Source organism: Brienomyrus brachyistius, unplaced genomic scaffold (genome assembly GCF_023856365.1).
Source record: "Brienomyrus brachyistius isolate T26 unplaced genomic scaffold, BBRACH_0.4 scaffold57, whole genome shotgun sequence".
Classification (NCBI taxonomy): Eukaryota; Metazoa; Chordata; class Actinopteri; order Osteoglossiformes; family Mormyridae; genus Brienomyrus; species Brienomyrus brachyistius.
Window position 1 is genome coordinate 2,001,582 of NW_026042332.1, and position 23,707 is coordinate 2,025,288.

Sequence of the window (23,707 nt, forward strand, 5' to 3'; positions counted from 1 at the left end):
GTGTGAGGAAACTTTCTCTAGACAAACACAGAGGAGCAGGCTTCTTAGAAGTTAAACATGGCAGCGGTGGGATTCGAACCCACGCCTCCGAAGAGACTGGAGCCTAAATCCAGCGCCTTGGACCGCTCGGCCACACTACCCATGTTATTCCTTATTTTGCAGTTCGGCTCATATGAAGAACCTTTATATACAATAAGTATCCTAAGAGAAACAGGCAGGTCTTGTCTGCTGATTTGGTTGAACCGTGGTCGAACTCCAAAGAGTCGGCAACAAGAGAAAGTCACATTAAACACCCACATGCATTTTTAGTGTGAGGAAACTTTCTCTCGACAAATACAGACAACCTGGCTTCATAGAAGTTAAATATGGCAGCGGTGGGATTCGAACCCACGCCTCCGAAGAGACTGGAGCCTTAATCCAGCGCCTTGGACCGCTCGGCCACACTACCCATGTTATTCCATATTTTGCAGTTCGGCTCATATGAAGAACCTTTATATACAATAAGTATCCTAAGAGAAACAGGCAGGCCTTGTCTGCTAATTTGGTTGAACCATGGTCGAACTCCAAAGAGTCGGCAACAAGAGAAAGTCACATTAAACACCCACATGCATTTTTAGTGCGAGGAAACTTTCTCTCGACAAATACAGACAACCTGGCTTCATAGAAGTTAAATATGGCAGCGGTGGGTTTCGAACCCACGCCTCCGAAGAGACTGGAGCCTTAATCCAGCGCCTTGGACCGCTCGGCCACACTACCCATGTTATTCCTTATTTTGCAGTTCGGCTCATATGAAGAACCTTTATATACAATATGTATCCTAAGAGAAACAGGCAGGTCTTGTCTGCTGATTTGTGTTGAACCGTGGTCGAACTCCAAAGAGTCGGCAACAAGAGAAAGTCACATTAGACACCCACATGCATTTTTAGTGTGAGGAAACTTCCTCTAGACAAATACAGACAAGCAGGCTTCTTAGAAGTTAAATATGGCAGCGGTGGGATTCGAACCCACACCTCCGAAGAGACTGGAGTCTTAATCCAGCGCCTTGGACCGCTCGGCCACACTACCCATGTTATTCCTTATTTTGCAGTTCGGCTCATATGAAGAACCTTTATATACAATAAGTATCCTAAGAGAAACAGGCAGGTCTTGTCTGCTGATTTGTGTTGAACCGTGGTCGAACTCCAATGAGTCGGCCACAAGAGAAAGTCACATTAGACACCCACATGCACTTTTAGTGTGAGGAAACTTTCTCTCGACAAATACAGACAACCCGGCTTCTTAGAAGTTAAATATGGCAGCGGTGGGATTCGAACCCATGCCTCCGAAGAGACAGGAGCCTTAATTCAGCGCCTTGGACCGCTCGGCCACACTACCCATGTTAATCCTTGTTTTGCAGTTCGGCTCATATGAAGAACCATTATATACAATAGGTATCCAAAGAGAAACAGGCAGGTCTTGTCTGCTGATTTGTGTTGAACCGCGGTCGAACTCCAATGAGTCGGCAACAAGAGAAAGTCACATTAGAGACCCACATGCATTTTTAGTGTGAGGAAACTTCCTCTAGACAAATACAGACAACCAGGCTTCTTAGAAGTTAAACATGGCAGCGTGGGATTCGAACCCACGCCTCCGAAGAGACTGGAGCCTTAATCCAGCGCCTTGGACCGCTCGGCCACACTACCCATGTTATTCCTTACTTGGCAGTTCGGCTCATATGAAGAAGCTTTATATACAATAGGTATCCTAAGAGAAACAGGCAGGTCTTGTCTGCTGATTTGTGTTGAACCGTTATCGAACTCCAATAAGTCGGCCTCAAGAGAAAGTCACATTAGACACCCACATGCATTTTTAGTGTGAGGAATCTTTCTCTCGACAAATACAGACAACCTGGCTTCATAGAAGTTAAATATGGCAGCGGTGGGATTCGAACCCACGCCTCCGAAGAGACTGGAGCCTTAATCCAGCGCCTTGGACCGCTCGGCCACACTACCCATGTTATTCCATATTTTGCAGTTCGGCTCATATGAAGAACCTTTATATACAATAGGTATCCTAAGAGAAACAGGCAGGTCTTGTCTGCTGATTTCTGTTGAACCGTGGTTGAACTCCAAAGAGTCGGCAACAAGAGAAAGTCACATTAGACACCCACATGCATTTTTAGTGTGAGGAAACTTTCTCTCGACAAATGCAGATGAGCAGGCTTCTTAGAAGTTAAATATGGCAGCGGTGGGATTTGAACCCACGCCTCCGAAGAGACTGGAGCCTAAATCCAGCGCCTTGGACCGCCCGGCCACACTACCCATGTTATTCCTTATTTTGCAGTTCGGCTCATATGAAGAACCTTTATATACAATAAGTATCCTAAGAGAAACAGGCAGGTCTTGTCTGCTGATTTGTGTTGAACCGTGGTCGAACTCCAAAGAGTCGGCAACAAGAGAAAGTCACATTAAACACCCACATGCATTTTTAGTGTGAGGAAACTTTCTCTAGACAAATACAGACAACCTGGCTTCATAGAAGTTAAATATGGCAGCGGTGGGTTTCGAACCCACGCCTCCGAAGAGACTGGAGCCTTAATCCAGCGCCTTGGACCGCTCGGCCACACTACCCATGTTATTCCTTATTTTGCAGTTCGGCTCATATGAAGAACCTTTATATACAATAGGTATCCTAAGAGAAACAGGCAGGTCTTGTCTGCTGATTTGTGTTGAACCGTGGTCGAACTCCAAAGAGTCGGCAACAAGAGAAAGTCACATTAGACACCCACATGCATTTTTAGTGTGAGGAAACTTCCTCTAGACAAATACAGACAAGCAGGCTTCTTAGAAGTTAAATATGGCAGCGGTGGGATTCGAACCTACGCCTCCGAAGAGACTGGAGCCTTAATCCAGCGCCTTGGACCGCTCGGCCACGCTACCCATGTTATACCTTGTTTTGCAGTTCGGCTCATATGAAGAAGCTTTATATACAATAAGTATCCTAAGAGAAACAGGCAGGTCTTGTCTGCTGATTTGTGTTGAACCGTGGTCGAACTCCAATGAGTCGGCCACAAGAGAAAGTCACATTAGACACCCACATGCATTTTTAGTGTTAGGAAACTTCCTCTAGATAAATACAGACAACCCGGCTTCTTAGAAGTTAAATATGGCAGCGGTGGGATTCGAACCCATGCCTCCGAAGAGACAGGAGCCTTAATTCAGCGCCTTGGACCGCTCGGCCACACTACCTATGTTAATCCTTGTTTTGCAGTTCGGCTCATATGAAGAACCATTATATACAATAGGAATCCTAAGAGAAACAGGCAGGTCTTGTCTGCCGATTTGTGTTGAACCGTGGTCGAACTCCAATGAGTCGGCAACAAGAGAAAGTCACATTAGAGACCCACATGCATTTTTAGTGTGAGGAAACTTCCTCTAGACAAATACAGACAACCAGGCTTCTTAGAAGTTAAACATGGCAGCGTGGGATTCGAACCCACGCCTCCGAAGAGACTGGAGCCTTAATCCAGCGCCTTGGACCGCTCGGCCACACTACCCATGTCGTTTCTTATTTTGCAGTTCGGCTCATATGAAGAATCTTTATATACAATAGGTATCCTAAGAGAAACAGGCAGGTCTTGTCTGCTGATTTGTGTTGAACCGTGGTCGAACTCCAAAGAGTCGGCAACAAGAGAAAGTCACATTAGACACCCACATGCATTTTTAGTGTGAGGAAACTTTCTCTCGACAAATGCAGATGAGCAGGCTTCTTAGAAGTTAAATATGGCAGCGGTGGGATTTGAACCCACGCCTCCGAAGAGACTGGAGCCTAAATCCAGCGCCTTGGACCGCTCGGCCACACTACCCATGTTATTCCTTATTTTGCAGTTCGGCTCATATGAAGAACCTTTATATACAATAAGTATCCTAAGAGAAACAGGCAGGCCTTGTCTGCTGATTTGGTTGAACCATGGTCGAACTCCAAAGAGTCGGCAACAAGAGAAAGTCACATTAAACACCCACATGCATTTTTAGTGTGAGGAAACTTTCTCTCGACAAATACAGACAACCCGGCTTCTTAGAAGTTAAATATGGCAGCGGTGGGATTCGAACCCATGCCTCCGAAGAGACAGGAGCCTTAATTCAGCGCCTTGGACCGCTCGGCCACACTACCCATGTTAATCCTTGTTTTGCAGTTCGGCTCATATGAAGAACCATTATATACAATAGGAATCCTAAGAGAAACAGGCAGGTCTTGTCTGCCGATTTGTGTTGAACCGTGGTCGAACTCCAATGAGTCGGCAACAAGAGAAAGTCACATTAGAGACCCACATGCATTTTTAGTGTGAGGAAACTTCCTCTAGACAAATACAGACAACCAGGCTTCTTAGAAGTTAAACATGGCAGCGTGGGATTCGAACCCACGCCTCCGAAGAGACTGGAGCCTTAATCCAGCGCCTTGGACCGCTCGGCCACACTACCCATGTCGTTTCTTATTTTGCAGTTCGGCTCATATGAAGAACCTTTATATACAATAGGTATCCTAAGAGAAACAGGCAGGTCTTGTCTGCTGATTTGTGTTGAACCGTGGTCGAACTCCAAAGAGTCGGCAACAAGAGAAAGTCACATTAGACACCCACATGCATTTTTAGTGTGAGGAAACTTCCTCTAGACAAATACAGACAACCAGGCTTCTTAGAAGTTAAACATGGCAGCGTGGGATTCGAACCCACGCCTCCGAAGAGACTGGAGCCTTAATCCAGCGCCTTGGACCGCTCGGCCACACTACCCATGTCGTTTCTTATTTCATAGCTCGGCCCTTATGAAAAACCTTTATATACAATAGGAATCCTAAGAGAAACAGGCAGGTCTTGTCTGCCGATTTGTGTTGAACCGTGGTCGAACTCCAAAGAGTCGGCATCAAGAGAAAGTCACATTAAATACCCACATGCATTTTTAGTGTGAGGAAACTTCCTCTAGACAAATACAGACAACCAGGCTTCTTAGAAGTTAAACATGGCAGCAGTGGGATTCGAATCCACGCCTCCGAAGAGACTGGAGCCTTAATCCAGCGCCTTGGACCGCTCGGCCACACTACCCATGTTATTCCTTATTTTGCAGTTCGGCTCATATGAAGAACCTTTATATACAATAGGTATCCTAAGAGAAACAGGCAGGTCTTGTCTGCTGATTTGTGTTGAACCGTGGTCGAACTCCAAAGAGTCGGCAACAAGAGAAAGTCACATTAGACACCCACATGCATTTTTAGTGTGAGGAAACTTTCTCTCGACAAATGCAGATGAGCAGGCTTCTTAGAAGTTAAATATGGCAGCGGTGGGATTTGAACCCACGCCTCCGAAGAGACTGGAGCCTAAATCCAGCGCCTTGGACCGCTCGGCCACACTACCCATGTTATTCCTTATTTTGCAGTTCGGCTCATATGAAGAACCTTTATATACAATAAGTATCCTAAGAGAAACAGGCAGGCCTTGTCTGCTGATTTGGTTGAACCATGGTCGAACTCCAAAGAGTCGGCAACAAGAGAAAGTCACATTAAACACCCACATGCATTTTTAGTGTGAGGAAACTTTCTCTCGACAAATACAGACAACCTGGCTTCATAGAAGTTAAATATGGCAGCGGTGGGATTCGAACCCACGCCTCCGAAGAGACTGGAGCCTTAATCCAGCGCCTTGGACCGCTCGGCCACACTACCCATGTTATTCCTTATTTTGCAGTTCGGCTCATATGAAGAACCTTTACATACAATAGGTATCCTAAGAGAAACAGGCAGGTCTTGTCTGCTGATTTGTGTTGAACCGTGGTCGAACTCCAAAGAGTCGGCAACAAGAGAAAGTCACATTAGACACCCACATGCATTTTTAGTGTGAGGAAACTTCCTCTAGACAAATGCAGACAAGCAGGCTTCTTAGAAGTTAAATATGGCAGCGGTGGGATTCGAACCCACGCCTCCGAAGAGACTGGAGCCTTAATCCAGCGCCTTGGACCGCTCTGCCACGCTACCCATGTTATACCTTGTTTTGCAGTTCGGCTCATATGAAGAAGCTTTATATACAATAAGTATCCTAAGAGAAACAGGCAGGTCTTGTCTGCTGATTTGTGTTGAACCGTGGTCGAACTCCAATGAGTCGGCCACAAGAGAAAGTCACATTAGACACCCACATGCATTTTTAGTGTGAGGAAACTTCCTCTAGACAAATACAGACAAGCAGGCTTCTTAGAAGTTAAATATGGCAGCGGTGGGATTCGAACCCACACCTCCGAAGAGACTGGAGTCTTAATCCAGCGCCTTGGACCGCTCGGCCACACTACCCATGTTATTCCTTATTTTGCAGTTCGGCTCATATGATGAACCTTTATATACAATAAGTATCCTAAGAGAAACAGGCAGGTCTTGTCTGCTGATTTGTGTTGAACCGTGGTCGAACTCCAATGAGTCGGCCACAAGAGAAAGTCACATTAGACACCCACATGCACTTTTAGTGTGAGGAAACTTTCTCTCGACAAATACAGACAACCCGGCTTCTTAGAAGTTAAATATGGCAGCGGTGGGATTCGAACCCATGCCTCCGAAGAGACAGGAGCCTTAATTCAGCGCCTTGGACCGCTCGGCCACACTACCCATGTTAATCCTTGTTTTGCAGTTCGGCTCATATGAAGAACCATTATATACAATAGGTATCCAAAGAGAAACAGGCAGGTCTTGTCTGCTGATTTGTGTTGAACCGTGGTCGAACTCCAATGAGTCGGCCACAAGAGAAAGTCACATTAGACACCCACATGCACTTTTAGTGTGAGGAAACTTTCTCTCGACAAATACAGACAACCCGGCTTCTTAGAAGTTAAACATGGCAGCGGTGGGATTCGAACCCACGCCTCCGAAGAGACTGGAGCCTTAATCCAGCGCCTTGGACCGCTCGGCCACACTACCCATGTTATTCCTTACTTGGCAGTTCGGCTCATATGAAGAAGCTTTATATACAATAGGTATCCTAAGAGAAACAGGCAGGTCTTGTATGCTGATTTGTGTTGAACCGTTATCGAACTCCAATAAGTCGGCCTCAAGAGAAAGTCACATTAGACACACACATGCATTTTTAGGGTGAGGCAACTTTTTCTAGACAAATGCAGAGAAGCAGGCTTCTTAGAAGTTAAACATGGCAGTGGTGGGATTCGAACCCACGCCTCCGAAGAGACGGGAGCCTAAATCCAGCGCCTTTGACCGCTCGGCCACACTACCCATGTCGTTTCTTATTTCATAGCTCGGCCCTTATGAAAAACCTTTATATACAATAGGAATCCTAAGAGAAACAGGCAGGTCTTGTCTGCCGATTTGTGTTGAACCGTGGTCGAACTCCAATGAGTCGGCAACAAGAGAAAGTCACATTAGACACCCACATGCATTTTTAGTGTGAGGAAACTTTCTCTCGACAAATGCAGATGAGCAGGCTTCTTAGAAGTTAAACATGGCAGCGGTGGGATTCGAACCCACGCCTCCGAAGAGACTGGAGCCTTAATCCAGCGCCTTGGACCGCTCGGTCACACTACCCATGTTATTCCTTATTTTGCAGTTCGGCTCATATGAAGAACCTTTATATACAATAAGTATCCAAAGAGAAACAGGCAGGTCTTGTCTGCTGATTTGGTTGAACCGTGGTCGAACTCCAAAGAGTCGGCATCAAGAGAAAGTCACATTAAATACCCACATGCATTTTTAGTGTGAGGAAACTTCCTCTAGACAAATACAGACAACCAGGCTTCTTAGAAGTTAAACATGGCAGCGGTGGGATTCGAACCCACGCCTCCGAAGAGACTGGAGCCTTAATCCAGCGCCTTGGACCGCTCGGCCACACTACCCATGTTATTCCTTATTTTGCAGTTCGGCTCATATGAAGAAGCTTTATGTACAATAGGTATCCTAAGAGAAACAGGCAGGTCTTGTATGCTGATTTGTGTTGAACCGTTATCGAACTCCAAAAAGTCGGCCTCAAGAGAAAGTCACATTAGACACCCACATGCATTTTTAGGGTGAAGCAAATTTTTCTAGACAAATGCAGAGAACCAGGCTTCTTAGAAGTTAAACATGGCAGCGGTGGGATTCGAACCCACGCCTCCGAAGAGACTGGAGCCTAAATCCGGCGCCTTTGACCGCTCGGCCACACTACCTATGTCGTTTCTTATTTTATAGCTCGGCCCTTATGAAAAACCTTTATATACAATAGGAATCCTAAGAGAAACAGGCAGGTCTTGTCTGCCGATTTGTGTTGAACCGTGGTCGAACTCCAATGAGTCGGCAACAAGAGAAAGTCACATTAGACACCCACATGCATTTTTAGTGTGAGGAAACTTTCTCTAGACAAATACAGACACCCAGGCTTCTTAGAAGTTAAACATGGCAGCGGTGGGATTCGAACCCACGCCTCCGAAGAGACTGGAGCCTTAATCCAGCGCCTTGGACCGCTCGGCCACACTACCCACGTTACTCCTTATTTTGCAGTTCGGCTCATATGAAGAACCTTTATATACAATAGGTATCCGTAGAGAAACAGGCAGGTCTTGTCTGCTGATTTGGTTGAACCGTGGTCGAACTCCAAAGAGTCGGCCACAAGAGAAAGTCACATTAAACACCCACATGCATTTTTAGTGTGAGGAAACTTTCTCTCGACAAATACAGACAACCTGGCTTCATAGAAGTTAAATATGGCAGCGGTGGGATTCAAACCCACGCCTCCGAAGAGACTGCAGCCTTAATTCAGCGCCTTGGACCGCTCGGCCACACTACCCATGTTACACCTTATTTTGCAGTTCGGCTCATATGAAGAACCATTATATACAATAGGTATCCAAAGAGAAACAGGCAGGTCTTGTATGCTGATTTGTGTTGAACCGTGGTCGAACTCCAAAGAGTCGGCAACAAGAGAAAGTCACATTAGACACCCACATACATTTTTAGTGTGAGGAAACTTTCTCTAGACAAATACAGACAACCAGGCTTCTTAGAAGTTAAACATGGCAGCGGTGGGATTCGAACCCATGCCTCCGAAGAGACTGGAGCCTTAATCCAGCGCCTTGGACCGCTCAGCCACACTACCCACGTTATTCCTTATTTTACAGTTCGGCTCATATGAAGAACCTTTATATACAATAGGTATCCTAAGAGAAACAGGCAGGTCTTGTCTGCTGATTTGTGTTGAACCGTGGTCGAACTCCAAAGAGTCGGCAACAAGAGAAAGTCACATTAGACACCCACATGCATTTTTAGTGTGAGGAAACTTCCTCTAGACAAATACAGACAAGCAGGCTTCTTAGAAGTTAAATATGGCAGCGGTGGGATTCGAACCCACACCTCCGAAGAGACTGGAGTCTTAAACCAGCGCCTTGGACCGCTCGGCCACACTACCCATGTTATTCCTTATTTTACAGTTCGGCTCATATGAAGAACCTTTATATACAATAGGTATCCTAAGAGAAACAGGCAGGTCTTGTCTGCTGATTTGTGTTGAACCGTGGTCGAACTCCAAAGAGTCGGCAACAAGAGAAAGTCACATTAGACACCCACATGCATTTTTAGTGTGAGGAAACTTTCTCTCGACAAATACAGACAACCCGGCTTCTTAGAAGTTAAATATGGCAGCGGAGGGATTCGAACCCATGCCTCCGAAGAGACAGGAGCCTTAATTCAGCGCCTTGGACCGCTCGGCCACACTACCCATGTTAATCCTTGTTTTGCAGTTCGGCTCATATGAAGAACCATTATATACAATAGGTATCCAAAGAGAAACAGGCAGGTCTTGTCTGCTGATTTGTGTTGAACCGCGGTCGAACTCCAATGAGTCGGCAACAAGAGAAAGTCACATTAGAGACCCACATGCATTTTTAGTGTGAGGAAACTTCCTCTAGACAAATACAGACAACCAGGCTTCTTAGAAGTTAAACATGGCAGCGGTGGGATTCGAACCCACGCCTCCGAAGAGACTGGAGCCTTAATCCAGCGCCTTGGACCGCTCGGCCACACTACCCATGTTATTCCTTACTTGGCAGTTCGGCTCATATGAAGAAGCTTTATATACAATAGGTATCCTAAGAGAAACAGGCAGGACTTGTATGCTGATTTGTGTTGAACCGTTATCGAACTCCAATAAGTCGGCCTCAAGAGAAAGTCACATTAGACACCCACATGCATTTTTAGTGTGAGGAAACTTTCTCTCGACAAATACAGACAACCTGGCTTCATAGAAGTTAAATATGGCAGCGGTGGGATTCGAACCTACGCCTCCGAAGAGACTGGAGCCTTAATCCAGCGCCTTGGACCGCTCGGCCACACTACCCATGTTATTCCTTATTTTGCAGTTCGGCTCATATGAAGAACCTTTATATACAATAGGTATCCTAAGAGAAACAGGCAGGTCTTGTCTGCTGATTTGTGTTGAACCGTGGTCGAACTCCAAAGAGTCGGCAACAAGAGAAAGTCACATTAGACACCCACATGCATTTTTAGTGTGAGGAAACTTCCTCTAGACAAATACAGACAACCAGGCTTCTTAGAAGTTAAATATGGCAGCGGTGGGATTCGAACCCACGCCTCCGAAGAGACTGGAGTCTTAATCCAGCGCCTTGGACCGCTCGGCCACACTACCCATGTTACTCCTTATTTTGCAGTTCGGCTCATATGAAGAACCTTTATATACAATAAGTATCCAAAGAGAAACAGGCAGGTCTTGTCTGCTGATTTGTGTTGAACCGCGGTCGAACTCCAATGAGTCGGCAACAAGAGAAAGTCACATTAGAGACCCACATGCATTTTTAGTGTGAGGAAACTTCCTCTAGACAAATACAGACAACCAGGCTTCTTAGAAGTTAAACATGGCAGCGGTGGGATTCGAACCCACGCCTCCGAAGAGACTGGAGCCTTAATCCAGCGCCTTGGACCGCTCGGCCACACTACCCATGTTATTCCTTACTTGGCAGTTCGGCTCATATGAAGAAGCTTTATATACAATAGGTATCCTAAGAGAAGCAGGCAGGACTTGTATGCTGATTTGTGTTGAACCGTTATCGAACTCCAATAAGTCGGCCTCAAGAGAAAGTCACATTAAACACCCACATGCATTTTTAGAGTGAGGCAACTTTCTCTAGACAAATACAGACAACCAGGCTTCTTAGAAGTTAAACATGGCAGCGGTGGGATTCGAACCCATGCCTCCGAAGAGACAGGAGCCTTAATTCAGCGCCTTGGACCGCTCGGCCACACTACCCATGTTAACCCTTGTTTTGCAGTTCGGCTCATATGAAGAACCATTATATACAATAGGTATCCAAAGAGAAACAGGCAGGTCTTGTCTGCTGATTTGTGTTGAACCGCGGTCGAACTCCAATGAGTCGGCAACAAGAGGAAGTCACATTAGAGACCCACATGCATTTTTAGTGTGAGGAAACTTCCTCTAGACAAATACAGACAACCAGGCTTCTTAGAAGTTAAACATGGCAGCGGTGGGATTCGAACCCACGCCTCCGAAGAGACTGGAGCCTTAATCCAGCGCCTTGGACCGCTCGGCCACACTACCCATGTTATTCCTTACTTGGCAGTTCGGCTCATATGAAGAAGCTTTATATACAATAGGTATCCTAAGAGAAACAGGCAGGACTTGTATGCTGATTTGTGTTGAACCGTTATCGAACTCCAATAAGTCGGCCTCAAGAGAAAGTCACATTAAACACCCACAAGCATTTTTAGAGTGAGGCAACTTTCTCTAGACAAATACAGACAACCAGGCTTCTTAGAAGTTAAACATGGCAGCGGTGGGATTCGAACCCATGCCTCCGAAGAGACAGGAGCCTTAATTCAGCGCCTTGGACCGCTCGGCCACACTACCCATGTTAACCCTTGTTTTGCAGTTCGGCTCATATGAAGAACCATTATATACAATAGGTATCCAAAGAGAAACAGGCAGGTCTTGTCTGCTGATTTGTGTTGAACCGCGGTCGAACTCCAATGAGTCGGCAACAAGAGAAAGTCACATTAGAGACCCACATGGATTTTTAGTGTGAGGACACTTCCTTTAGACTAATACAGACAACCAGGCTTCTTAGAAGTTAAACATGGCAGCGGTGGGATTCGAACTCACGCCTCCTAAGAGACTTGAGCCGTAATCCAGCGCCTTGGACCGCTCAGCCACACTACCCATGTTACACCTTATTTTGCAGTTCGGCTCATATGAAGAACCATTATATACAATAGGTATCCAAAGAGAAACAGGCAGGTCTTGTATGCTGATTTGTGTTGAACCGTGGTCGAACTCCAAAGAGTCGGCAACAAGAGAAAGTCACATTAGACACCCACATGCATTTTTAGTGTGAGGAAACTTTCTCTAGACAAATACAGAGGAGCAGGCTTCTTAGAAGTTAAACATGGCAGCGGTGGGATTCGAACCCACGCCTCCGAAGAGACTGCAGCCTTAATTCAGCGCCTTGGACCGCTCAGCCACACTACCCATGTTACACCTTATTTTGCAGTTCGGCTCATATGAAGAACCATTATATACAATAGGTATCCAAAGAGAAACAGGCAGGTCTTGTATGCTGATTTGTGTTGAACCGTGGTCGAACTCCAAAGAGTCGGCAACAAGAGAAAGTCACATTAGACACCCACATACATTTTTAGTGTGAGGAAACTTTCTCTAGACAAATACAGACAACCAGGCTTCTTAGAAGTTAAACATGGCAGCGGTGGGATTCGAACCCATGCCCCCGAAGAGACTGGAGCCTTAATCCAGCGCCTTGGACCGCTCAGCCACACTACCCACGTTATTCCTTATTTTACAGTTCGGCTCATATGAAGAACCTTTATATACAATAGGTATCCTAAGAGAAACAGGCAGGTCTTGTCTGCTGATTTGTGTTGAACCGTGGTCGAACTCCAAAGAGTCGGCAACAAGAGAAAGTCACATTAGACACCCACATGCATTTTTAGTGTGAGGAAACTTTCTCTCGACAAATACAGACAACCCGGCTTCTTAGAAGTTAAATATGGCAGCGGAGGGATTCGAACCCATGCCTCCGAAGAGACAGGAGCCTTAATTCAGCGCCTTGGACCGCTCGGCCACACTACCCATGTTAATCCTTGTTTTGCAGTTCGGCTCATATGAAGAACCATTATATACAATAGGTATCCAAAGAGAAACAGGCAGGACTTGTATGCTGATTTGTGTTGAACCGTTATCGAACTCCAATAAGTCGGCCTCAAGAGAAAGTCACATTAGACACCCACATGCATTTTTAGTGTGAGGAAACTTTCTCTCGACAAATACAGACAACCTGGCTTCATAGAAGTTAAATATGGCAGCGGTGGGATTCGAACCCACGCCTCCGAAGAGACTGGAGCCTTAATCCAGCGCCTTGGACCGCTCGGCCACACTACCCATGTTATTCCTTATTTTGCAGTTCGGCTCATATGAAGAACCTTTATATACAATAGGTATCCTAAGAGAAACAGGCAGGTCTTGTCTGCTGATTTGTGTTGAACCGTGGTCGAACTCCAAAGAGTCGGCAACAAGAGAAAGTCACATTAGACACCCACATGCATTTTTAGTGTGAGGAAACTTCCTCTAGACAAATACAGACAACCAGGCTTCTTAGAAGTTAAATATGGCAGCGGTGGGATTCGAACCCACGCCTCCGAAGAGACAGGAGCCTTAATTCAGCGCCTTGGACCGCTCGGCCACACTACCCATGTTAACCCTTGTTTTGCAGTTCGGCTCATATGAAGAACCATTATATACAATAGGTATCCAAAGAGAAACAGGCAGGTCTTGTCTGCTGATTTGTGTTGAACCGCGGTCGAACTCCAATGAGTCGGCAACAAGAGAAAGTCACATTAGAGACCCACATGCATTTTTAGTGTGAGGAAACTTCCTCTAGACAAATACAGACAACCAGGCTTCTTAGAAGTTAAACATGGCAGCGGTGGGATTCGAACCCACGCCTCCGAAGAGACTGGAGCCTTAATCCAGCGCCTTGGACCGCTCGGCCACACTACCCATGTTATTCCTTACTTGGCAGTTCGGCTCATATGAAGAAGCTTTATATACAATAGGTATCCTAAGAGAAACAGGCAGGACTTGTATGCTGATTTGTGTGGAACCGTTATCGAACTCCAATAAGTCGGCCTCAAGAGAAAGTCACATTAAACACCCACAAGCATTTTTAGAGTGAGGCAACTTTCTCTAGACAAATACAGACAACCAGGCTTCTTAGAAGTTAAATATGGCAGCGGTGGGATTCGAACCCATGCCTCCGAAGAGACAGGAGCCTTAATCCAGCGGCTTGGACCGCTCGGCCACACTACCCAGGTCAGTCTTTGTTTTATAGTTCGGCTCATATGAAGAACCTTTATATACAACAGTTATCCTAAGAGAAACTGGCAGGTCTTGTCTGCTGATTTGTGTTGAATCGTTGTCGAACTCCAATGAGTCGGCAACAAGAGAAAGTCACATTAGACACCCACATGCATTTTTAGTGTGAGGAAACTTTCTCTAGACAAATACAGACAACCAGGCTTCTTAGAAGTTAAACATGGCAGCGGTGGGATTCGAACCCACGCCTCCGAAGAGACTGGAGCCTAAATCCAGCGCCTTGGACCGCTCGGCCACACTACCCATATTATTTCTTATTTTGCAGTTCGGTTCATATGAAGAACCTTTATATACAATAGGTATTCTAAGACAAACAGTCAGGTCTTGTCTGCTGATTTGTGTTGAACCGTGGTCGAACTCCAATGAGTCGGCAACATGAGAAAGTCACATTAGACACCCACATGCATTTTTAGTGTGAGGAAACTTTCTCTAGACAAATACAGACAACCAGGCTTCTTGGAAGTTAAACATGGCAGCGCTGGGATTCGAACCCACGCCTCCGAAGAGACTGGAGCCTAAGTCCAGCGGCATGGACCGCTCGGCCACACTACCCATGTTATTCCTTATTTTGCAGTTCGGCTCATATGAAGAACCTTCATATACAATAGTTATCCTAAGAGAAACAGGCAGGTCTTGTCTGCTGATTTGTGTTGAACCGCGGTCGAACTCCAATGAGTCGGCAACATGAGAAAGTCACATTAGACACCCACATGCATTTTTAGTGTGAGGAAACTTTCTCTAGACAAATACAGACAACCAGGCTTCTTAGAAGTTAAATATGGCAGCGGTGGGATTCGAACACACGCCTCCGAAGAGACTGGAGCCTTAATCCAGCGCTTTGGACCGCTCGGCCACACTACCCATGTCAATCTTTATTTTGCAGTTCGGCTCATATGAAGAACCTTTATATACAATAGGTATCCTAAGAGAAACAGGCAGGTCTTGTATGCTGATTTGTGTTGAATCGTTGTCGAACTCCAATGAGTCGACCACAAGAGAAAGTCACATTAGACAACCACATGCATTTTTAGCGTGAGGAAATTTTCTCTAGACAAATACAGACAACCAGGCTTCTTAGAAGTTAAACATGGCAGCGGTGGGATTCGAAACCACGCCTCCGAAGAGACTGGAGCCTAAATCCAGCGCCTTGGACCGCTCGGCCACACTACCCGTGTTATTCCTTATTTTGCAGTTCGGCTCATATGAAGAACCTTTATATACAATAAGTATTCTAAGACAAACAGGCAGGTCTTGTCTGCTGATTTGTGTTGAACCGTGGTCGAACTCCAATGAGTCGGCAACATGAGAAAGTCACATTAGACACCCACATGCATTTTTAGTGTGAGGAAACTTTCTCTAGACAAATACAGACAATCAGGTTTATTAGAAGTTAAATATGGCAGCGGTGGGATTCGAACCCACGCCTCCAAAGACACTGGAGCCTAAATCCAGCGCCTTGGACCGCTCGGCCACACTACCCATGTTAATCCTTATTTTGCAGTTCGGCTCATACGAAGAACCTTTATATACAATAGGTATTCTAAGATAAACAGGCAGGTCTTGTCTGCTGATTTGTGTTGAACCGTGGTCGAACTCCAATGAGTCGGCAACATGAGAAAGTCACATTAAACACCCACATGCATTTTTAGTGTGAGGAAACTTTCTCTAGACAAATACAGACAACCAGGCTTCTTAGAAGTTAAATATGCCAGCGGTGGGATTCTAACACACGCCTCCAAAGAGACTGGAGCCTTAATCCAGCGGCTTGGACCGCTCGGCCACACTACCCAGGTCAGTCTTTGTTTTACAGTTCGGCTCATATGAAGAACCTTTATATACAATAGGTATCCTAAGAGAAACTGGCAGGTCTTGTCTGCTGATTTGTGTTGAATCGTTGTCGAACTCCAATGAGTCAGCCACAAGAGAAAGTCACATTAGACACCCACATGCATTTTTAGCGTGAGGAAATTTTCTCTAGACAAATACAGACAACTAGGCTTCTTAGAAGTTAAATATGGCAGCGGTGGGATTCGAACCCACGCCTCCAAAGAGACTGGAGCCTAAATCCAGCGCCTTGGACCGCTCGGCCACACTACCCATGTTATTCCTTATTTTGCAGTTCGGCTCATATGAAGAACCTTTATATACAATAGGTATTCTAAGACAAACAGGCAGGTCTTGTCTGCTGATTTGTGTTGAACCGTGGTCGAACTCCAATGAGTCGGCAACATGAGAAAGTCACATTAGACACCCACATGCATTTTTAGTGTGAGGAAACTTTCTCTAGACAAATACAGACAACCAGGCTTCTTAGAAGTTAAATATGGCAGCGGTGGGATTCTAACACACGCCTCCAAAGAGACTGGAGCCTTAATCCAGCGGCTTGGACCGCTCGGCCACACTACCCAGGTCAGTCTTTGTTTTACAGTTCGGCTCATATGAAGAACCTTTATATACAATAGTTATCCTAAGAGAAACTGGCAGGTCTTGTCTGCTGATTTGTGTTGAATCGTTGTCGAACTCCAATGAGTCAGCCACAAGAGAAAGTCACATTAGACACCCACATGCATTTTTAGCGTGAGGAAATTTTCTCTAGACAAATACAGACAACCAGGCTTCTTAGAAGTTAAATATGGCAGCGCTGGGATTCGAACCCACGCCTCCGAAGAGACTGGAGCCTTAATCCAGCGCCTTGGACCGCTCGGCCACACTACCCATGTCAGTCTTTGTTTTACAATTCGGCTCATATGAAGAAGCTTTATATACAATAGGTATCCTAAGAGAAACAGGCAGGTCTTGTACGCTGATTTGTGTTGAACCGCGGTCGAACTCCAATGAGTCGGCAACATGAGAAAGTCACATCAGACACGCACATGCATTTTTAGTGTGAGAAAACTTTCTCTAGACAAATACAGACAACCAGGCTTATTAGAAGTTAAATATGGCAGCAGCGGGATTCGAACCCACGCCTCCAAAGAGACTGGAGCCTAAATCCAGCGCCTTGGACCGCTCGGCCACACTACCCATGTTATTCCTTATTTTGTAGTTCGGCTCATATGAAGAACCTTTATATACAATAGTTATCCTAAGAGAAACAGGCATGTCATGTCTGCTGATTTGTGTTGAACCGCGGTCGAACTCCAATGAGTTGGCAACAAGAGAAAGTCACATTAGACACCCACATGCATTTTTAGTGTGAGGAAACTTTCTCTAGACAAATACAGACAACCAGGCTTCTTAGAAGTTAAACATGGCAGCGGTGGGATTCGAACCCACGCCTCCGAAGAGACTGGAGCCTAAATCCAGCGCCTTGGACCGCTCGGCCACACTACCCATGTTATTCCTTATTTTGCAGTTCGGCTCATATGAAGAACCTTTATATACAATAGGTATTCTAAGACAAACAGGCAGGTCTTGTCTGCTGATTTGTGTTGAACCGTGGTCGAACTCCAATGAGTCGGCAACATGAGAAAGTCACATTAGACACCCACATGCATTTTTAGTGTGAGGAAACTTTCTCTAGACAAATACAGACAACCAGGCTTCTTAGAAGTTAAATATGGCAGCGGTGGGATTCTAACACACGCCTCCAAAGAGACTGGAGCCTTAATCCAGCGGCTTGGACCGCTCGGCCACACTACCCAGGTCAGTCTTTGTTTTACAGTTCGGCTCATATGAAGAACCTTTATATACAATAGTTATCCTAAGAGAAACTGGCAGGTCTTGTCTGCTGATTTGTGTTGAATCGTTGTCGAACTCCAATGAGTCAGCCACAAGAGAAAGTCACATTAGACACCCACATGCATTTTTAGCGTGAGGAAATTTTCTCTAGACAAATACAGACAACCAGGCTTCTTAGAAGTTAAATATGGCAGCGCTGGGATTCGAACCCACGCCTCCGAAGAGACTGGAGCCTTAATCCAGCGCCTTGGACCGCTCGGCCACACTACCCATGTCAGTCTTTGTTTTACAATTCGGCTCACATGAAGAAGCTTTATATACAATAGGTATCCTAAGAGAATCAGGCAGGTCTTGTACGCTGATTTGTGTTGAACCGCGGTCGAACTCCAATGAGTCGGCAACATGAGAAAGTCACATCAGACACGCACATGCATTTTTAGTGTGAGAAAACTTTCTCTAGACAAATACAGACAATCAGGCTTATTAGAAGTTAAATATGGCAGCGGTGGGATTCGAACCCACGCCTCCAAAGAGACTGGAGCCTAAATCCAGCGCCTTGGACCGCTCGGCCACACTACCCATGTTATTCCTTATTTTGCAGTTCGGCTCATATGAAGAACCTTTATATACAATAGTTATCCTAAGAGAAACAGGCATGTCATGTCTGCTGATTTGTGTTGAACCGCGGTCGAACTCCAATGAGTCGGCAACAAGAGAAAGTCACATTAGACACCCACATGCATTTTTAGTGTGAGGAAACTTTCTCTAGACAAATACAGACAACCAGGCTTCTTAGAAGTTAAACATGGCAGCGGTGGGATTCGAACCCATGCCTCCGAAGAGACTGGAGCCTAAATCCAGCGCCTTGGACCGCTCGGCCACACTACCCATGTTATTCCTTATTTTGCAGTTCGGCTCATATGAAGAACCTTTATATACAATAGGTATTCTAAGACAAACAGGCAGGTCTTGTCTGCTGATTTGTGTTGAACCGTGGTCGAACTCCAATGAGTCGGCAACATGAGAAAGTCACATTAGACACCCACATGCATTTTTAGTGTGAGGAAACTTTCTCTAGACAAATACAGACAACCAGGCTTCTTAGAAGTTAAATATGGCAGCGGTGGGATTCTAACACACGCCTCCAAAGAGACTGGAGCCTTAATCCAGCGGCTTGGACCGCTCGGCCACACTACCCAGGTCAGTCTTTGTTTTACAGTTCGGCTCATATGAAGAACCTTTATATACAATAGTTATCCTAAGAGAAACTGGCAGGTCTTGTCTGCTGATTTGTGTTGAATCGTTGTCGAACTCCAATGAGTCAGCCACAAGAGAAAGTCACATTAGACACCCACATGCATTTTTAGCGTGAGGAAATTTTCTCTAGACAAATACAGACAACCAGGCTTCTTAGAAGTTAAATATGGCAGCGCTGGGATTCGAACCCACGCCTCCGAAGAGACTGGAGCCTTAATCCAGCGCCTTGGACCGCTCGGCCACACTACCCATGTTATTCCTTATTTTGCAGTTCGGCTCATATGAAGAACCTTTATATACAATAGTTATCCTAAGAGAAACAGGCATGTCATGTCTGCTGATTTGTGTTGAACCGCGGTCGAACTCCAATGAGTCGGCAACAAGAGAAAGTCACATTAGACACCCACATGCATTTTTAGTGTGAGGAAACTTTCTCTAGACAAATACAGACAACCAGGCTTCTTAGAAGTTAAACATGGCAGCGGTGGGATTCGAACCCACGCCTCCGAAGAGACTGGAGCCTAAATCCAGCGCCTTGGACCGCTCGGCCACACTACCCATGTTATTCCTTATTTTGCAGTTCGGCTCATATGAAGAACCTTTATATACAATAGGTATTCTAAGACAAACAGGCAGGTCTTGTCTGCTGATTTGTGTTGAACCGTGGTCGAACTCCAATGAGTCGGCAACATGAGAAAGTCACATTAGACACCCACATGCATTTTTAGTGTGAGGAAACTTTCTCTAGACAAATACAGACAACCAGGCTTCTTAGAAGTTAAACATGGCAGCGGTGGGATTCGAACCCACGCCTCCGAAGAGACTGGAGCCTAAATCCAGCGCCTTGGACCGCTCGGCCACACTACCCGTATTATTTCTTATTTTGCAGTTCGGTTCATATGAAGAACCTTTATATACAATAGGTATTCTAAGACAAACAGTCAGGTCTTGTCTGCTGATTTGTGTTGAACCGTGGTCGAACTCCAATGAGTCGGCAACATGAGAAAGTCACATTAGACACCCACATGCATTTTTAGTGTGAGGAAACTTTCTCTAGACAAATACAGACAACCAGGCTTCTTAGAAGTTAAACATGGCAGCGGTGGGATTCGAACCCACGCCTCCGAAGAGACTGGAGCCTAAGTCCAGCGCCATGGACCGCTCGGCCACACTACCCATGTTATTCCTTATTTTGCAGTTCGGCTCATATGAAGAACCTTCATATACAATAGTTATCCTAAGAGAAACAGGCAGGTCTTGTCTGCTGATTTGTGTTGAACCGCGGTCGAACTCCAATGAGTTGGCAACATGAGAAAGTCACATTAGACACCCACATGCATTTTTAGTGTGAGGAAACTTTCTCCAGACAAATACAGACAACCAGGCTTCTTAGAAGTTAAATATGGCAGCGGTGGGATTCGAACACACGCCTCCAAAGAGACTGGAGCCTAAATCCAGCGCCTTGGACCGCTCGGCCACACTACCCATGTTATTCCTTATTTTGCAGTTCGGCTCATATGAAGAACCTTTATATACAATAGTTATCCTAAGAGAAACAGGCATGTCATGTCTGCTGATTTGTGTTGAACCGCGGTCGAACTCCAATGAGTCGGCAACAAGAGAAAGTCACATTAGACACCCACATGCATTTTTAGTGTGAGGAAACTTTCTCTAGACAAATACAGACAACCAGGCTTCTTAGAAGTTAAACATGGCAGCGGTGGGATTCGAACCCACGCCTCCGAAGAGACTGAAGCCTAAATCAAGCGCCTTGGACCGCTCGGCCACACTACCCATGTTATTCCTTATTTTGCAGTTCGGCTCATATGAAGAACCTTTATATACAATAGGTATTCTAAGACAAACAGGCAGGTCTTGTCTGCTGATTTGTGTTGAACCGTGGTCGAACTCCAATGAGTCGGCAACATGAGAAAGTCACATTAGACACCCACATGCATTTTTAGTGTGAGGAAACTTTCTCTAGACAAATACAGACAACCAGGCTTCTTAGAAGTTAAATATGGCAGCGGTGGGATTCTAACACACGCCTCCAAAGAGACTGGAGCCTTAATCCAGCGGCTTGGACCGCTCGGCCACACTACCCAGGTCAGTCTTTGTTTTACAGTTCGGCTCATATGAAGAACCTTTATATACAATAGTTATCCTAAGAGAAACTGGCAGGTCTTGTCTGCTGATTTGTGTTGAATCGTTGTCGAACTCCAATGAGTCAGCCACAAGAGAAAGTCACATTAGACACCCACATGCATTTTTAGCGTGAGGAAATTTTCTCTAGACAAATACAGACAACCAGGCTTCTTAGAAGTTAAATATGGCAGCGCTGGGATTCGAACCCACGCCTCCGAAGAGACTGGAGCCTTAATCCAGCGACTTGGACCGCTCGGCCACACTACCCATGTCAGTCTTTGTTTTACAATTCGGCTCATATGAAGAAGCTTTATATACAATAGGTATCCTAAGAGAAACAGGCAGGTCTTGTACGCTGATTTGTGTTGAACCGCGGTCGAACTCCAATGAGTCGGCAACATGAGAAAGTCACATTAGACACCCACATGCATTTTTAGTGTGAGGAAACTTTCTCTAGACAAATACAGACAACCAGGCTTCTTAGAAGTTAAACATGGCAGCGGTGGGATTCGAACCCACGCCTCCGAAGAGACTGGAGCCTAAATCCAGCGCCTTGGACCGCTCGGCCACACTACCCATGTTATTCCTTATTTTGCAGTTCGGCTCATATGAAGAACCTTTATATACAATAGGTATTCTAAGACAAACAGGCAGGTCTTGTCTGCTGATTTGTGTTGAACCGTGGTCGAACTCCAATGAGTCGGCAACATGAGAAAGTCACATTAGACACCCACATGCATTTTTAGTGTGAGGAAACTTTCTCTAGACAAATACAGACAACCAGGCTTCTTAGAAGTTAAACATGGCAGCGGTGGGATTCGAACCCACGCCTCCGAAGAGACTGGAGCCTAAATCCAGCGCCTTGGACCGCTCGGCCACACTACCCGTATTATTTCTTATTTTGCAGTTCGGTTCATATGAAGAACCTTTATATACAATAGGTATTCTAAGACAAACAGTCAGGTCTTGTCTGCTGATTTGTGTTGAACCGTGGTCGAACTCCAATGAGTCGGCAACATGAGAAAGTCACATTAGACACCCACATGCATTTTTAGTGTGAGGAAACTTTCTCTAGACAAATACAGACAACCAGGCTTCTTAGAAGTTAAACATGGCAGCGGTGGGATTCGAACCCACGCCTCCGAAGAGACTGGAGCCTAAGTCCAGCGCCATGGACCGCTCGGCCACACTACCCATGTTATTCCTTATTTTGCAGTTCGGCTCATATGAAGAACCTTCATATACAATAGTTATCCTAAGAGAAACAGGCAGGTCTTGTCTGCTGATTTGTGTTGAACCGCGGTCGAACTCCAATGAGTTGGCAACATGAGAAAGTCACATTAGACACCCACATGCATTTTTAGTGTGAGGAAACTTTCTCTAGACAAATACAGACAACCAGGCTTCTTAGAAGTTAAATATGGCAGCGGTGGGATTCGAACACACGCCTCCAAAGAGACTGGAGCCTAAATCCAGCGCCTTGGACCGCTCGGCCACACTACCCATGTTATTCCTTATTTTGCAGTTCGGCTCATATGAAGAACCTTTATATACAATAGTTATCCTAAGAGTAACAGGCATGTCATGTCTGCTGATTTGTGTTGAACCGCGGTCGAACTCCAATGAGTCGGCAACAAGAGAAAGTCACATTAGACACCCACATGCATTTTTAGTGTGAGGAAACTTTCTCTAGACAAATACAGACAACCAGGCTTCTTAGAAGTTAAACATGGCAGCGGTGGGATTCGAACCCACGCCTCCGAAGAGACTGGAGCCTAAATCCAGCGCCTTGGACCGCTCGGCCACACTACCCATGTTATTCCTTATTTTGCAGTTCGGCTCATATGAAGAACCTTTATATACAATAGGTATTCTAAGACAAACAGGCAGGTCTTGTCTGCTGATTTGTGTTGAACCGTGGTCGAACTCCAATGAGTCGGCAACATGAGAAAGTCACATTAGACACCCACATGCATTTTTAGTGTGAGGAAACTTTCTCTAGACAAATACAGACAACCAGGCTTCTTAGAAGTTAAATATGGCAGCGGTGGGATTCTAACACACGCCTCCAAAGAGACTGGAGCCTTAATCCAGCGGCTTGGACCGCTCGGCCACACTACCCAGGTCAGTCTTTGTTTTACAGTTCGGCTCATATGAAGAACCTTTATATACAATAGTTATCCTAAGAGAAACTGGCAGGTCTTGTCTGCTGAT

General features: G+C 45.6%; 1 protein-coding gene and 39 non-coding genes across 40 annotated transcripts in view; all 40 read right to left on the minus strand.

Annotated features, from left to right (window-relative positions):
• Positions 1-23,707, minus strand: part of LOC125724531 (serine/threonine-protein kinase pim-1-like) — a 153,216-nt gene that overhangs the window by 82,048 nt on the left and 47,461 nt on the right. The gene's annotated exons all lie outside the window — the stretch shown is intronic.
• On the minus strand, positions 59-140 carry trnal-uag (transfer RNA leucine (anticodon UAG)). Its single transcript has one exon. It is a non-coding gene; the product is annotated as a tRNA-Leu (tRNA).
• Positions 367-448, minus strand: trnal-aag (transfer RNA leucine (anticodon AAG)). Its single transcript has one exon. It is a non-coding gene; the product is annotated as a tRNA-Leu (tRNA).
• trnal-aag (transfer RNA leucine (anticodon AAG)) lies at positions 675-756 on the minus strand. The gene has a single exon. It is a non-coding gene; the product is annotated as a tRNA-Leu (tRNA).
• On the minus strand, positions 984-1,065 carry trnal-aag (transfer RNA leucine (anticodon AAG)). The gene has a single exon. It is a non-coding gene; the product is annotated as a tRNA-Leu (tRNA).
• trnal-aag (transfer RNA leucine (anticodon AAG)) lies at positions 1,910-1,991 on the minus strand. The gene has a single exon. It is a non-coding gene; the product is annotated as a tRNA-Leu (tRNA).
• On the minus strand, positions 2,528-2,609 carry trnal-aag (transfer RNA leucine (anticodon AAG)). The gene has a single exon. It is a non-coding gene; the product is annotated as a tRNA-Leu (tRNA).
• Positions 3,763-3,844, minus strand: trnal-uag (transfer RNA leucine (anticodon UAG)). The gene has a single exon. It is a non-coding gene; the product is annotated as a tRNA-Leu (tRNA).
• Positions 5,305-5,386, minus strand: trnal-uag (transfer RNA leucine (anticodon UAG)). Its single transcript has one exon. It is a non-coding gene; the product is annotated as a tRNA-Leu (tRNA).
• On the minus strand, positions 5,613-5,694 carry trnal-aag (transfer RNA leucine (anticodon AAG)). The gene has a single exon. It is a non-coding gene; the product is annotated as a tRNA-Leu (tRNA).
• On the minus strand, positions 5,922-6,003 carry trnal-aag (transfer RNA leucine (anticodon AAG)). The gene has a single exon. It is a non-coding gene; the product is annotated as a tRNA-Leu (tRNA).
• trnal-aag (transfer RNA leucine (anticodon AAG)) lies at positions 6,231-6,312 on the minus strand. The gene has a single exon. It is a non-coding gene; the product is annotated as a tRNA-Leu (tRNA).
• On the minus strand, positions 6,849-6,930 carry trnal-aag (transfer RNA leucine (anticodon AAG)). The gene has a single exon. It is a non-coding gene; the product is annotated as a tRNA-Leu (tRNA).
• trnal-uag (transfer RNA leucine (anticodon UAG)) lies at positions 7,158-7,239 on the minus strand. Its single transcript has one exon. It is a non-coding gene; the product is annotated as a tRNA-Leu (tRNA).
• trnal-aag (transfer RNA leucine (anticodon AAG)) lies at positions 7,775-7,856 on the minus strand. The gene has a single exon. It is a non-coding gene; the product is annotated as a tRNA-Leu (tRNA).
• Positions 8,084-8,165, minus strand: trnal-uag (transfer RNA leucine (anticodon UAG)). The gene has a single exon. It is a non-coding gene; the product is annotated as a tRNA-Leu (tRNA).
• On the minus strand, positions 8,393-8,474 carry trnal-aag (transfer RNA leucine (anticodon AAG)). Its single transcript has one exon. It is a non-coding gene; the product is annotated as a tRNA-Leu (tRNA).
• Positions 9,937-10,018, minus strand: trnal-aag (transfer RNA leucine (anticodon AAG)). The gene has a single exon. It is a non-coding gene; the product is annotated as a tRNA-Leu (tRNA).
• Positions 10,555-10,636, minus strand: trnal-aag (transfer RNA leucine (anticodon AAG)). The gene has a single exon. It is a non-coding gene; the product is annotated as a tRNA-Leu (tRNA).
• On the minus strand, positions 10,864-10,945 carry trnal-aag (transfer RNA leucine (anticodon AAG)). The gene has a single exon. It is a non-coding gene; the product is annotated as a tRNA-Leu (tRNA).
• Positions 11,482-11,563, minus strand: trnal-aag (transfer RNA leucine (anticodon AAG)). Its single transcript has one exon. It is a non-coding gene; the product is annotated as a tRNA-Leu (tRNA).
• Positions 12,100-12,181, minus strand: trnar-acg (transfer RNA arginine (anticodon ACG)). The gene has a single exon. It is a non-coding gene; the product is annotated as a tRNA-Arg (tRNA).
• On the minus strand, positions 13,336-13,417 carry trnal-aag (transfer RNA leucine (anticodon AAG)). The gene has a single exon. It is a non-coding gene; the product is annotated as a tRNA-Leu (tRNA).
• trnal-aag (transfer RNA leucine (anticodon AAG)) lies at positions 13,954-14,035 on the minus strand. The gene has a single exon. It is a non-coding gene; the product is annotated as a tRNA-Leu (tRNA).
• Positions 14,572-14,653, minus strand: trnal-uag (transfer RNA leucine (anticodon UAG)). The gene has a single exon. It is a non-coding gene; the product is annotated as a tRNA-Leu (tRNA).
• trnal-uag (transfer RNA leucine (anticodon UAG)) lies at positions 15,808-15,889 on the minus strand. The gene has a single exon. It is a non-coding gene; the product is annotated as a tRNA-Leu (tRNA).
• On the minus strand, positions 16,426-16,507 carry trnal-uag (transfer RNA leucine (anticodon UAG)). Its single transcript has one exon. It is a non-coding gene; the product is annotated as a tRNA-Leu (tRNA).
• On the minus strand, positions 17,353-17,434 carry trnal-uag (transfer RNA leucine (anticodon UAG)). Its single transcript has one exon. It is a non-coding gene; the product is annotated as a tRNA-Leu (tRNA).
• On the minus strand, positions 17,662-17,743 carry trnal-uag (transfer RNA leucine (anticodon UAG)). Its single transcript has one exon. It is a non-coding gene; the product is annotated as a tRNA-Leu (tRNA).
• trnal-uag (transfer RNA leucine (anticodon UAG)) lies at positions 18,589-18,670 on the minus strand. Its single transcript has one exon. It is a non-coding gene; the product is annotated as a tRNA-Leu (tRNA).
• Positions 18,898-18,979, minus strand: trnal-uag (transfer RNA leucine (anticodon UAG)). The gene has a single exon. It is a non-coding gene; the product is annotated as a tRNA-Leu (tRNA).
• trnal-uag (transfer RNA leucine (anticodon UAG)) lies at positions 19,825-19,906 on the minus strand. The gene has a single exon. It is a non-coding gene; the product is annotated as a tRNA-Leu (tRNA).
• On the minus strand, positions 20,134-20,215 carry trnal-uag (transfer RNA leucine (anticodon UAG)). Its single transcript has one exon. It is a non-coding gene; the product is annotated as a tRNA-Leu (tRNA).
• On the minus strand, positions 20,443-20,524 carry trnal-uag (transfer RNA leucine (anticodon UAG)). The gene has a single exon. It is a non-coding gene; the product is annotated as a tRNA-Leu (tRNA).
• trnal-uag (transfer RNA leucine (anticodon UAG)) lies at positions 20,752-20,833 on the minus strand. Its single transcript has one exon. It is a non-coding gene; the product is annotated as a tRNA-Leu (tRNA).
• On the minus strand, positions 21,988-22,069 carry trnal-uag (transfer RNA leucine (anticodon UAG)). The gene has a single exon. It is a non-coding gene; the product is annotated as a tRNA-Leu (tRNA).
• trnal-uag (transfer RNA leucine (anticodon UAG)) lies at positions 22,297-22,378 on the minus strand. The gene has a single exon. It is a non-coding gene; the product is annotated as a tRNA-Leu (tRNA).
• trnal-uag (transfer RNA leucine (anticodon UAG)) lies at positions 22,606-22,687 on the minus strand. Its single transcript has one exon. It is a non-coding gene; the product is annotated as a tRNA-Leu (tRNA).
• On the minus strand, positions 22,915-22,996 carry trnal-uag (transfer RNA leucine (anticodon UAG)). Its single transcript has one exon. It is a non-coding gene; the product is annotated as a tRNA-Leu (tRNA).
• trnal-uag (transfer RNA leucine (anticodon UAG)) lies at positions 23,224-23,305 on the minus strand. Its single transcript has one exon. It is a non-coding gene; the product is annotated as a tRNA-Leu (tRNA).